Source organism: Mirounga angustirostris, unplaced genomic scaffold (genome assembly GCF_029215605.1).
Source record: "Mirounga angustirostris isolate CCGP_5_RB_7025 unplaced genomic scaffold, mMirAng1.0.hap1 SCAF_9, whole genome shotgun sequence".
NCBI classification, from domain to species: Eukaryota; Metazoa; Chordata; class Mammalia; order Carnivora; family Phocidae; genus Mirounga; species Mirounga angustirostris.
In genome coordinates, this window is record NW_026991717.1 from 5,942,527 (window position 1) to 5,955,873 (window position 13,347).

Here is a 13,347-nt window from a genome sequence, read left to right on the forward strand (position 1 = left end):
TTTGAGAGAGAGAATGAGAGAGAGAGAGAGAGAGAGAGCATGAGAGGGGGAGGGTCAGAGGGAGAAGCAGACTCCCTGCCAAGCAGAGAGCCCGACGCGGGACTCGATCCCGGGACTCCAGGATCATGACCTGAGCCGAAGGCAGTCGCTTAACCAACTGAGCCACCCAGGGGCCCTTTTATTAAGATTTTATTTATTTATTTGACAGAGAGAGACACAGCGAGAGAGGGAACACAAGCAGAGGGACTGGGAGAGGGAGAAACAGGCTTCCCACAGAGCAGGGAGCCCGATGCGGGGCTCGATCCCAGGACCCTGGGATCATGACCTGAGCCGCAGGCAGACGCTTAACGACTGAGCCACCCAGGCACCCCAGAAATCATCTAAGTTTTTCACATTTTTAAGAACAATAAAGAAAATGATGAGTTTTAAACTTTGTTAAGTCACGTTAAGAACTTAATTTCTGGGGCGCCCCGGTGGCTCAGTCCGTTAAGCGTTAGCTTTCGGCTCAGGTCATGATCCAGGGGTCTTGGGATTGAGCTCTGCGTTGGGCTCTTTGCTCAGCAGGGAGTCCGCTTCTCCCTCTCCGTCTGCCGCTCCCCCTGCTTGTGTTCTCTCTCTCTGTCAAATAAATAAATAAGATACTAAAAAAATAAGAATTTAATTTCTAAATGAGTAGAAATAGATGTATAACTTCTAAACCAGTAAAGGGGGTGGGGGAGCATAAAGAAATCTTGATTGACCCAACAGAAAACTAAAAAGGATGTGGAAAGGGGCGCCTGGGTGGCTCAGTCTTTAAGCGTCTGCCTTTGGCTCAAGTCATGATCTCGGGGTCCTGGGATTGAGCCCCGAATCGGGCTCCCTGCTCGGCGGGAAGCCTGCTTCTCCCTCTCCCACTACCCCCTGCTTGTGTTCCCTCTCTCGCTGTGTCTCTCTCTGTCAAATAAATAAATAAAATCTTAAAAAAAATAAATAAATAAAAAGGATGTGGAAAAAAAGCAAACGAAAAGCATGGCAAGCAGAAAATGCAAAACAAAGTGATAGAAATAAGTAAATAATCTTCAGGAATCTCTATAAATGTGAATAGTTTAGATGTGTCTTTTATAAGACATGGACTTTCAAGTATGTTACAAAAATAAAATTCAGCTGCATGTGGATACATGTAGAACCTGGTGACAGAAAAGATGAGTGTAAAAAGCATGAGAAAATATGTAGCAAATACCAACCAAAGTAAAGCCGGGTGTGGCAATATTCTATAACATAACATAACACAACATAACATAATATAATACAAATCTTAAAGCAAAAAGCAATATTAGGTATACGGATGGTTGTTGTTTAATGATAAAAAGAATAATTCACTAGAAAAATAGAACAAGCATGAACCTACACTTAACATAGCTTCAAAATATATACATCACCATGGACGGAATTGCAAAGAGAAAAGAACATCTACAACCACAATGGGAGACCTTAATACTTCTCTCAGAAACTAATAGATTGAGCTTATAAACACTTGTAAGAATATAAGTTCAAGAACACAATGGAGAAGCATGTTCTCAAGGTCAGACGTAGAACTCTCTACCTTACAATTAGGGGCCATATTTTTTGTTTTCAAGAACACGTGGATCATACAAATATAGCCACATATTGGACCACAAAGGAAGAGTCAGTAAGTGCCAAAGAAGACATAGCATTAGACCTAGTGCAAAAAAATATAAAATCGGGCGCCTGGGTGGCTCAGATGGTTAAGCGTCTGCCTTCGGCTCAGGTCATGATCCCAGGTTCCTGGGATCGAGTCCCGCATCGGGCTCTCTGCTCCTTGGGAGCCTGCTTCTCCCTCTGCCTCTCTCTGTCTGTCTCATGAATAAATAAATAAAATCTAAAAAAAAATATATATATATATATATAAAATCACAATCAAGGGGTGCCTGGCTGGCTCAGTTGGTAGAGTGTGCGACTCTTTTTTTTTTCCCCCAAGATTTTTATTTTTAAGCAATCTCTACATCCAACCTGGTGCTCAAACCTACAATCCTGAAATGAAGAGTCATATGCTCCACCCACTGAGCCAACCAGGTACTCCAAGCATGTGACTCTAGGTATTGGGGTTGTAAGTTCGAGCCCTAGCCCCATGTTGGGTATAGAGACTACTTAAAAATAAAATCTTGGGGTACCTGGCTGGTTCAGTCAGTTAAGTGTCAGCCTTTGGCTCAGGTCATGATCTCCGGGTCCTAGGGTCAAGCCCTGAGTTGGGCTCCCTGCTCAGTGGGGAGTCTGCTTCTCCCTCTGCCTTTGCCCCTCCTCCCTGCACCCCTTCCCCCCTTGTGCGCACGCTCTCTCTCAAATAAATAAAATCTTAAAAAAAAAAAAATCTTAAAAAAAATAAATAAATAAAATCACAATCAAGAAGAGAGTCCCCAAACATAGGGGGTACTTTCTAAAATAGGACACACGAGTGGGCCTGGCTGGCTCAGTTAGTAGAGCATCTGACTTGATCTTGGGGTTGTGAGTTCAAGCCCATGTTGGGTGTAGAGATTACTTAACAAACAAATAAAATATTTTTAAAAAATAAAATAAAATAGGATACACAGAGATCAGGGGCTTCCTAATGTGAGGCAATGAGAATGACATAATGTAAAATTCCTGTTAAAGACTTTTTTTTTTTTTTAAAGATTTTATTTATTTGACAGAGAGAGACACAGCGAGAGGGAACACAAGCAGGGGGAGTGGGAGAGGGAGAAGCAGGCATCCCGCTGAACAGGGAGCCCAAGGCAGGAGCTCAGGCTAACGACGGAGCCACCCAGGCGCCCCCTGTTAAAGATATTTAGCGTGAATACAATTATAAGGAAACCATCAGACAAAAGAAACAATGCAACTGTTAGGATGTTCTGCAAAACAGTTGACCCGGCTTTTTAAAAAAAATAGCAATATAAACACCTCCCACCCATCTGCCCACAAAAGAACAGGGTATTGCTTTAGATTAAAGAAAGCTAATGAGGGGGCTCCTGGGTCGCTCAGTCGTTAAGCGTCTGCCTTGGACTCAGGTCATGATCCCAGAGTCCTAGGATCGAGCCCCACATCAGGCTCCTTACTCAGCCACCGGCCTGCTGCTCCACCTGCTCGTGCTCTCTCTCTCTCTGTCGAATAAATAAATAAAATCTTTAAAAAAAGAAAAAAAAGGGGCGCCTGGGTGGCTCAGTTGGTTAGGTGTCTGCTTTCGGCTCTGGTCCTGATCCCAGGGTCCTGGGATGGAGCCCTGCATTGGGCTCCCTGCTCCGCGGGAAGCCTGCTTTTCCCTCTCTCTCTGCCTGCTACTCTGCCTCCTTGTATTTTCTCTCTCTGTCAAATAAATAAATAAAATCTTTTAAAAAAGAAAAAAAGAAAAAAGAAAGCTAATGAGGCATGACATCCACATGCAATGCATGATTCTTATTAGATTCTGGATTCCTGAGGGCCCCCCTCCCAAATTTAAAGAAATTATTGGGACAACTTGGGACAATTAATATGGACTATCTATTATATAGTATTATTGCATCAATGTTAAGTTTCTTGTGTGTGTGATAATGTGGCCCCATTTTTGTTGGGTTGCTAGGACTTTCCTCTAGCAAAAAGCAAACTTTTTGATTTTAGGACCCCTGTATATTCTAGAAGTTGTTGAGGACTCCAAAAAGCTGTTGTTTATATGGGTTATATAAAACCACATTTGCTGAATTAAAAGTTAAAGCAGAAAATTTTTATTTATTTTATTTAATTTTATTTATTTAGTTATTTAGTAAGTTTCAGTTTCACAGCTATTCTCTCCCACAGTAGTTCAGCATGAATTTTAAAAGAGAGGAGATGAGACCAACAAACACAGGGTCACTCAGGGTCGGAGAAGCTAGCGTGCGGTCTGTGGCACCCCACGTTCCACTGTACCAGGAAGGGGACCAGTCATCAGTGGGGCCTTTCCTTCCTTCCTTCCCTCCCTCCCTCCTACCTTCCTTTCCTCCCTCCCTCCCTTCTTCCCTCCCTCCCTCCCTTCCTTCCCTCCCTCCCTTCCTTCCTTCCCTCCCTCCCTTCCTTCCTTCCCTCCCTCCCTTCCTTCCTTCCCTCCCTCCCTTCCTTCCTTCCCTCCCTCCCTTCCTCCCTCCTTCCTTCCCTCCTTCCCTCCCTCCTTCCTTCCCTCCTTCCTTCCCTCCCTCCCTCCTTCCTTCCCTCCCTCCCTCCCTCCTTCCTTCCCTCCCTCCCTTCCTCCTTCCCTCCCTCCCTCCCTCCTTCCTTCCCTCCCTCCCTCCCTCCTTCCTTCCCTCCCTCCCTCCCTCCTTCCTTCCCTCCCTCCCTCTCTCCTTCTTTCCTTCCTTCCTTCCTTCCTTCCTTCCTTCCTTCCTTCCCTCCCTCCCTCCCTCCCTCCCTCCTTCCTTCCCTCCCTCCCTCCCTCCCTCCCTCCTTACTTCCTTCTTAAATTAAGGCAGTTACTTGATTTTTTTTTTTTAAGAATTTATTTATTCATTTGAGAGAGAGCGCATGTGAGAGCATAAGCAGGGGGAGTGGGAGAGGGAGAAGCAGACTTCCCGCTGAGCAGGGAGCCCAACGCGGGGCTCGATCCCAGGACCGACCCCGGGATCATGACCTGAGCTGAAAGCAGACGCTTAACCACTGAGCCACCCAGGCGCCCCAGGTACTTGACTTTGAACAAGAAAGTGGCAGGTGGCATAACCAACTGAGAGCGTGCTCCTATTATGAGAGCCCTTCCCCCTTACCACTCCATGCTCTAAGGTTAAGGTACAATGTGGGGAGAAAATAGTTGCTATATCTAGTTAGCTGTGTTATCTATCAGTACACCTTTCTCGTTCGTTTTCCCACACCGAGCTATTCTCTAATCCTTAGCAGTGATGTGGTTTTGGAACGTAGGTGAGGTTCGGTGGGGTGGAGTCCGGAGCCCGCGACCAAGAATTCTTGAGACGTCTTTGGTGTAAAAGGGTGGTTTTGGGAAAGCACACGCAGAAGACCCGGGCAGAAAAAGCTGCTGCCCCGGGTTGTCGAGTGGCTGATTATATACTCCGGAGCTGGGGGAAGTAAGGAAAAGGGAGGTTTCCAAGGGGTTTTCATATGGTAAAGAAGACCCTCAGGACCCTGGAGGCCTGGCTATATCAAGCTAAGGTTGTTTTTCCCTCTGGTGAGACATTAACATTAAGATAGTTGGGAGATCCTAGAAGAAGGTCACACATGTCTCACCCAGGAGTGGGGAGAGGTTGCAGGGTGTCAGTTTGTGTTTTGTCTTCAGTTAGCCTTCTGTTCCCTCCTCAGCAGGACTGAACGTCCTACAATTTAACTTAATTCTGATACCATCCACCTAAAGGCGGCATCAGATCCCACAGGATAAGTGTTCACTCCCACCAGCCTCATGCCAGTTGCAGATCTGGGACACTTGAACTTCTGATCGACCGGCTCTAAATTGGGGATTCCCATGACTCTCTCCTCTGGTCCCATAATTTGCTGGAATAGCCCACAAAACTGAGGGAAATGTTGATTTACATGGACCAACTTATTATAAAGGATATTATAAAGGATTTAGATGGACAGTGAGATGAAGAGGTACATAGTGTGAGGGCCGGTGGGTCCTGAGCAAAGGAGCTTCTGTCCTTCCTTATGAATAACAAAGGACACTCCTGTCACTCAGGAAATTCCAAGGGGTTTAGGAGCTCTGTGCCTGGGACTGGAAACAAAAAGAATCATGTCCAGGTAGAACATGTAAGAAGTTACATTTCATTTGAGTTAAAGTTGAATTCCTGTCTAAACCACTGATCTTGACTGAGTTAGAGAAAATGGATGCCTGATTTGTCCAAATGTGCACAGTTGTTTCCATGTAAAAAAAATCAGCTTTCTAGCTCTTTTCATTAAAACATATTCTGATCAAATAATCTTACGCAAGAAAGATAGCCTAGCTTCAAGACTCTACTGTAAAAACAGAGAGCAAATGATTGATTTTCTGCTCACTTATCAGGTTTAGGATCTTTACAAGAAGTATGTTAGCTCCCAAGAGCACCGCTACGTGCCAAAAATTTCTTGTATTGTCCTTGAGCAAGAAAAATGGTCAGCGGGCTGGTAGTACAAGGTCCACGCCACTCCTCCCACAAACAGCCTCGTGACTGTCACGGGGTTGTTTTCATCCAATGTGAAGCAGGAGGAGTTCTGATGTCACCCTTTTCCATGAAAATCTGGATCCACTTGTCCTCTTTATCACTTACATCAAAGTATCCACTCTCAGCCAAGGGGCAGCAAGTCTTACATCCAAGTGTAACTTCTCCTCACCAAATGCCTTTATCTTTTCTTCCTTTCTTCCAATTTATCCTTGCATGTGGTTATTATACCCACCCAGGAGTTAGTTCTCTTTCTGGAGAATTCTAATTCTGGACCATGCTCCCATTTGTCAGCTTTCCTGGAAAGGACTCTGAGCTGGCATGGCTGCTCCAGACTGACCATGCAGCCAGGTTCTTGGGTTGTAGGGCTACCTTGGGGGGTCCTGGGACTCATCCCTGTGCCAGGCCTGCACCACAGTCCTCCCCCGGGGGGGTGCATCTGGGCACGGTGGACACCGCAAGCACCAGGGCCACCCCAACTTGCATGGGCCAATCTGGACCGAGGCCCGGGTGGCTTTTCTGCTCTAGGCGTCTGGTTTCCTGGTCACTGAGACTGGGTGAGACCCCATGGGGGGGTATTCTTTTACCATAACAAGATGTATGGGGGGGTGCCTGGCTGGCTCATTGGGTAGAGCGAGTGACTCTTGATCTCCATGTTGTGAGTTCGAGCCCCACGTTGGGTGTGGAGTTTACTTAAAATCTTTAAAAAAAAATGTACAAGTGATTGTTTCTTAAAGGTTAATTGTTATGTGGAATCCAGAACAACATCAATGTGCCTTTCCCACTCTGTGACATTCATATCTATTACATTCAAGTTCATTCTTGACTAGATTTTTTACCCATGCATAACGTTTTAACATCATGCATTGGCCACCTGGAAAATACTGGGTCACAGAGGTATGCAGACCCTCTAAAAATTGACACATTTCATTGCACCATATGAAAAAGAAATCACATTTGATAATGCCACCAATCTCATTAGAAACATCTTTAAGAACTGGGAAGCTCTCAAGCTCAGGTGGTATATACAAGTTTTACAAAATTTCAGTTTTCCTTTGAAAGCTCAAATGTTATCATTGGCAACTAATATGGTCAGTTATTTCCTTGAAGTGACTGGCTTATTTCATTCATTCTTGAGAAAATATCGGCCAAATATTCAAGTCTGAATAACTATGGTTTCCCCATCAATTCTTCTTTCCAGTTCAAATGGTGTTCTCTGAAAAAAGCAGCTGCTTCCTCTCGAAAACTCAAATAAGCCTAAATGCTTTTCCAGAAGACAACCATGTTACCTGGGTCTGCACCACAAGCACTTTATAGGTACTTCCCACTTCCAGACAGGCTACTTACTCAAAAGAGGTAAACCCAAGATGTTAAGATTTAATAACATTATTCATTTTTACTGCTTTATTAAAGATACCTTCATACTTCTTAAAGATTTTATTTATTTATTTGAGAGAGAGAGAACACACAAGAGAGGGGCAGGGTCAGAGGGAGAAGCAGACTCCCTGATGAGCAGGGAGCCAAATGCAGGACTAGATCCGGGATCTCCAGGATCATGACCTGAGCCGAAGGCAGTCGCTTAAGCAACTGAGCCACCCAGACGCCCCCCCTTCGTACTTTTTCTTAAAAGCCAAAGAGTGCCCGTGGTGGACAAGGAAATCTCTGCTCCTATAGTTGGGTGCCTCTGGGTCATGATTCACGGTAAAGTGCCAGCAGTTTTCCCCACCTGTGCAAACAATAACACAGCCCGGAAAGGCATGTGAAGTCTTAGTATCGGTATGAAAACAGTTTTACCCCCACTCCTCCCCCTCCAGGTCCTCGGACCACACTTTGAGAATCGCTGCTCTAGGTGCCACCATCTTGTCTGCATCTCCACCTGAGTTTACATTAAGTTCTCATCATTCGTCCTCCTGCGCTCCTAGGAGCTGTGCGGCGCCGCCCAGGCAGCCCGGGCGGGGAGCGGGGGGGAGGGGCGGGGGGCGCGGCTTCCAGCCGAGGGGCGTGGCCAGCCGCCAGGCAGCCAGCTGAGCCCCCGGGGCCCCTCGCCCTTCTTTCCTGACCTCACTTCCTCTTCCCCTCCCCCAGCCCCTTTAACCCTTCACTTCCCCCAGAGTGGAAAGGAAGCCGCTGGAATGACTTGTGCTATATACCACACCTAACTTACCGGGTGATTTGTTTTAAAAAATAAAAAAAGTAAAATAAGAAATCTACATCTTGATTGTTCTTTTTCTGGTTATAAGAATAATGGGTGCTTGTTACATAATATTCAAACCACACAGAATTGTATATAGTAGAAATTGAGCGTCTCCCCTCATCCCCCCTCCCCCGCCAATTTTTCACATATATGTATTTTTCATATATATGTGTATATATATTGATGGGGTATTTCTCCTCAACTTTCTGTTTTCACTTAATGTATCCCATTACAATTTTCTGCATCAGCAAATATAGATCTACCTCATTCTTAATATAAATGATAATTGGGGCACCTGGGTGGCTCAGATGGTTAATTGTCTGCCTTTGGCTCAGGTCATGATCTCCAGGTCCTGGGATGGAGCCCCGCATCTGTCCATTGGGCTCCCAGCTCAGCAGGGAGTCTGCTTCTCCCTCTCCCTCTGCCTCTCCCCCTGCTTGTGCTCTCTCTGTCTCTGTCTCTGTCTCTCTCTCTCAAAAAAAAAAAAAATATATATATATATAATGTATATATATATATATATAATGTATATATATATATATATATATATATATATATATAACTGACAATGGACATTTACTCATTCCTAAGTTTTCCCTGGTATAAACAGTGCTGCGGTGAACACCTTGCTCTTTTATGTCTCTAAATAATCTGGTGAGTATTTCCAGGGTGTCAGTCCTTCAGAGTGGAATTTCTGGATAAAAGGGTATGTGCATTTTATAAAAGGATGGAGGCTTTGGGGCGCCTGGGTGGCTCAGTTGGTTAAGCGACTGCCTTCTGCTCGGGTCATGATCCTGGAGTCCCTGGATCGAGTCCCGCATCGGGCTCCCTGCTCAGCGGGGAGTCTGCTTCTCCCTCTGACCCTCCCCCCTCTCATGTACTCTCTCTCATTCTCTCTCTCAAATAAATAAATAAAATCTTAAAAAAAAAAAAAAAGGATGGAGGCTACCCAATTACCCTCCAAAGAGATGTTACTAACCAACACTCCCTCCAACCACATCTGCTGTATTTTGAAATGACCTCTTTACATATCCATCTCCCTGGCACCCCCAGCGGCTTGGGGTCCCCTCGGGAATGGAATGTGTCCTCTTGTCCATCCCTGGGTCACAACTGTCATGTCACAGGAGCTCATTCATGTGAATGAGTGCGTAATAGTAACAACAGCACTGTTAAAAAAAAGACAACAGGCCCAAAATGGAGTTTCTTGTGCTAAGCCCAGTGTCAGCGAACCAAGACCTGATACCTAACCCAATGGCAATTTTAGCCTCTCCCAGGAATCTGGGAGTCAATCTGGAATTACGGGGTCAGCACTAGAGAGGTGATTCGCCTGATAGATCCCTTCTGTCCTCCATAGGACGGTGACCTTGTCTGGAAACAATCTACTCTTTGCTAGAAACTTCCTTTTCCTGCCGCTTCTGCCTATAAAATCTTTCCTTTTGTACAGCTATTTGTAGCTCCTATCTACCTGCTAGATGGGATGTTGCCCAGTTCATGAATTGTTGAATAAAGCCAATAAGATCTTTAAATTTTATTCAGTTGGATTTTGATACCACCAACAGTTTTCTATTATGTGTGTCAGGCACAATTCTAAGCATCTTGCCTGCCCGAATTTCTTTAATTGAATAACTACTAGGAGCAGGTGTTGTTATAACCCCCATTTATAGACGAAGAAACTGAGGCTGGGGAGTTAAGTGACTTGCCCAGACAATGAGACAGTCATAACTAATGACTTCAGCAAACAAGCAGAAATCTTTGTGCTCCAGGAATATGCTGCCCACAGGGTAATGATGCCCCTGGTTCTTTTTTAATGCCTTTTCGATCATTTCCCCTTGCTCCATCTTCTGGATCTCCAGTTTTATGAGGGATTTTTAGGATTCACATAGGCAACCTGAGAGAAAATTTCATAAAGTTAAATAGTATCCTAAAATCTTCCAAGTTCGAGGGCACCTGGGTGGCTCAGTCGGTTAAGTGCCTGCCTTCGGCTCAGGTCATGATCCCGGAGTCCCGGGATCAAGTTCCTTCCCTGATCGAGCCCCACATCAGGCTCCCTGTTCAGCGGGAAGCCTGTTTCTCCCTCTCCTACTCCCCTTGCTTGTGTTCCCTCTCTCGCTGTGTCTCTCTCTGTCAAATAAATAAATAAATCTAAAAAAAAAAAAAATCTTCCAAGTTCGTTTCTGGACCCCATCTGTTATTTTTATTTATTTATTTATTTTAAAGATTTTATTTACTTATTTGACAGAGAGAGAGGGCAGGAGAGCACAGGCAGGGGGAGCAGCAGAGGGAGAGGGAGAAGCAGGCTCCCCGCTGAGCAAGGAGCTGGATGTGGGACTCGATCCCAGGACTCTGGATCGTGACCTGAGCCGAAGGCAGATGCTTAACCGACTGAGCCACCCAGGCGCCCCGTCCATAGATTTCTTTGACAAAATTAAAATCAGAGTACATATGATCTCACTGATATGAGATGTCTGAAAAACAAACAGGGTTCTCGAGGGGAGGGGGGTGGGAGGATGGGTTAGCCTGGTGGTGGGTATTGAGGAGGGCACGTTCTGCATGGAGCACTGGGTGTTGTGCACAAACAATGAATCACGGAACACTTCATCTAAAACTAATGATGTAATGTATGGGGATTAACATAAGAATAAAAAAAAAATCAGAGTAGTATATGGTGCTCTTTTATTGGGAGGGGGAGCCTGGGGAGTTGTTTACCTTGCATGATGACTTAGGTGTAAATGAATGCTGTGTGCCCCTCACCCGCGGCGCAGGCTTGAGAAGGTGGGCTTGGGGATGGGGCGGGCTGTGTGGTGGGGGGGATGGGAAGAGTCCACTTAATGGAAGGAAGGGGCCGTGCAAAGGCTCAGAGTCAGGGACTATTTAAGGGAATGGCTAAATTTAGAGTTCTTGGGGAGAGGAAATAGTAGAAGAGAAGGATGGTGAGGGAGGTGAAGGCCGGGAAATGTTCTAAGGATCAGACTTGACTGTGTCACGCCTGGAGAGCGACTCCAGGCGACTGCCCAGAGCCGGCTGGGGAGTGACTGCTCAGGGCTGGGCAGCCATAGTGTGATTGGGAAGGGTAGGGAAAAGACTGCTGGCAGGGACATCCATTTAGAAATGACCATAAATAGCTCTGCTATCAACACCGCCCCCTCCCCCCCCACACCATACCCTGCCTTCTTCTCCTCTTTTCTGATTTCTAATAATGGCATGATTTTTTTTCTAACCCCCGGGATGGAAGTCTGAGTCACTCTGACTCCTCCCCCTGCCCAAGTCCAGCCAGTGGCCATTCCTGCTGATTCCATCTCTACACCACCTCTGGAGTCTTGAGGGTCCTGCCAGGACCTCGTGTGAGGCCTGGCCCTGGTTCAGGGACTCTGGCCTCCCCTGCCCAGGCCCGGTCCCCTAGTCCCCAATGTCCTCTCACTGCTGTTGCCCGATGTTACCCCCTGCCAACAAACACACCGCACAACTAATGCCCTAGAGTGTCCACGTGGGTGAATTGTGAGTCCCTCCCTCTCCCAGACGGCCAGGCCTGTCCACCCTCCTCCCAGATCGTAATTATCCTTAAGAGCCAGCTTGATGGGCATTCCTGCCCTAAACCAACCAGGGTGCCCCCCACAGAAGTAATTTCGTCTTTGACTTTGGTGCTTTGCTCATCACCTAAGCTCCTCTTGGGACACTTTCTTCTTGTGCCTGGTATGTGGTGATGACACAGCTGTGTGTCTGGTTCCCCAAGGGTAGAGACTGAGTTTGGTGCCTCCACAGGGAACTTGCAGATGACCTCGTCTCAATAACTAATTGCTGTTGGATTAAAAACATGGAAGGGTGGGAGTTTCCGCTTCCGCTGACCCCAAGCTGAAGGATCTGAGCATTTTTCCTTTAAACACCATCGTTCTAGGGACGCCTGGGTGGCTCAGTCGGTTAAACGTCTGCCTTCGGCTCAGGTCATGATCCCAGGGTCCTGGGATCGAGTCCCGCATCAGGCTCCCTGCTCTGCGGGGAGCCTGCTTCTCCCTCTGCCTCTGCCTCTCTCTCTCTGTCTCTCATGAATAAATAAATAAAATCTTTAAAAAACAACAACAAAAAAAACACCACCATTCTATGAAATGGCTCTCAAGGCCAGTAGCTTGCACTGCCAGGCATTCCAGACAAGTGCAATAGATAGGGACTCTGTTTTCTCCTTCTTTCTTCTTACAAGAGCAATAGACTGTGAGCCAGGCATATGGGTATGAACTAGAGTTCTGCTACTTCCCAGCTGTGTGACGTTGAGTAAGTGTCCTGACCTCTTCGAGCAAATGTCAGCTGTCTCACCAAATAGGCACCGTATGTGGAAGGCGGGCATGGAGCTGGAGCGCTGGGAGGCAGGGAGTGAAGACGTTAACCTGAAGACATTGCCTCACTGCCCTGGGCTACTGCTGGGTTTGCAAAGGATACACATGCCCCCACCCTCTCTGCAGGTGATGGCTAGACTCTGGAACACACTGAGGCTTCGGTGCTGCCTCTCACCAGGGCTTCTGACACCCTAGTCTACCATGCAGAGGCACAGATGAGCCCCTGGGGGTTTCTTCATGGCCATTTCAGAAGTGGTAGTATGGGTAGCTGACATCCATAACAGAAGGATCCTCAGGGGGTCCTTTCTCCCAGGTGACAGGCATGGACACCAAGGCCCAGGTGCCTGATAATACCAGGATGGCATAAAGGCAATACCAGAGGCTTCCAAGGTCTTTAGCTGTGTTTTGAACAAGAGGACTGGGAACAGAATGAAAGGCATCATGAGTCATTCTGGGACACGCTGGCCTAAGATCAGGCCTTTGACTGAGACCTCAGACTTTGGCGGGGAGGGGCGTCCAAAAGCAACCTCCCCTTGGATCCAGTCTACTGGGTCTCAGGGCCAAAGCAGTAGCTCTGCCTGGTTGGGACAGGGAGAAGGAAGCATTGAAGTCAGTAATTCAAGGTTGCTTTCTTGGCCCAGCCCCATCTGGCACTGTTGACTGTGAGGCAATGAAGGGGAGAGCTGGGGACACAGGGCAGAAAGAGGTTGCT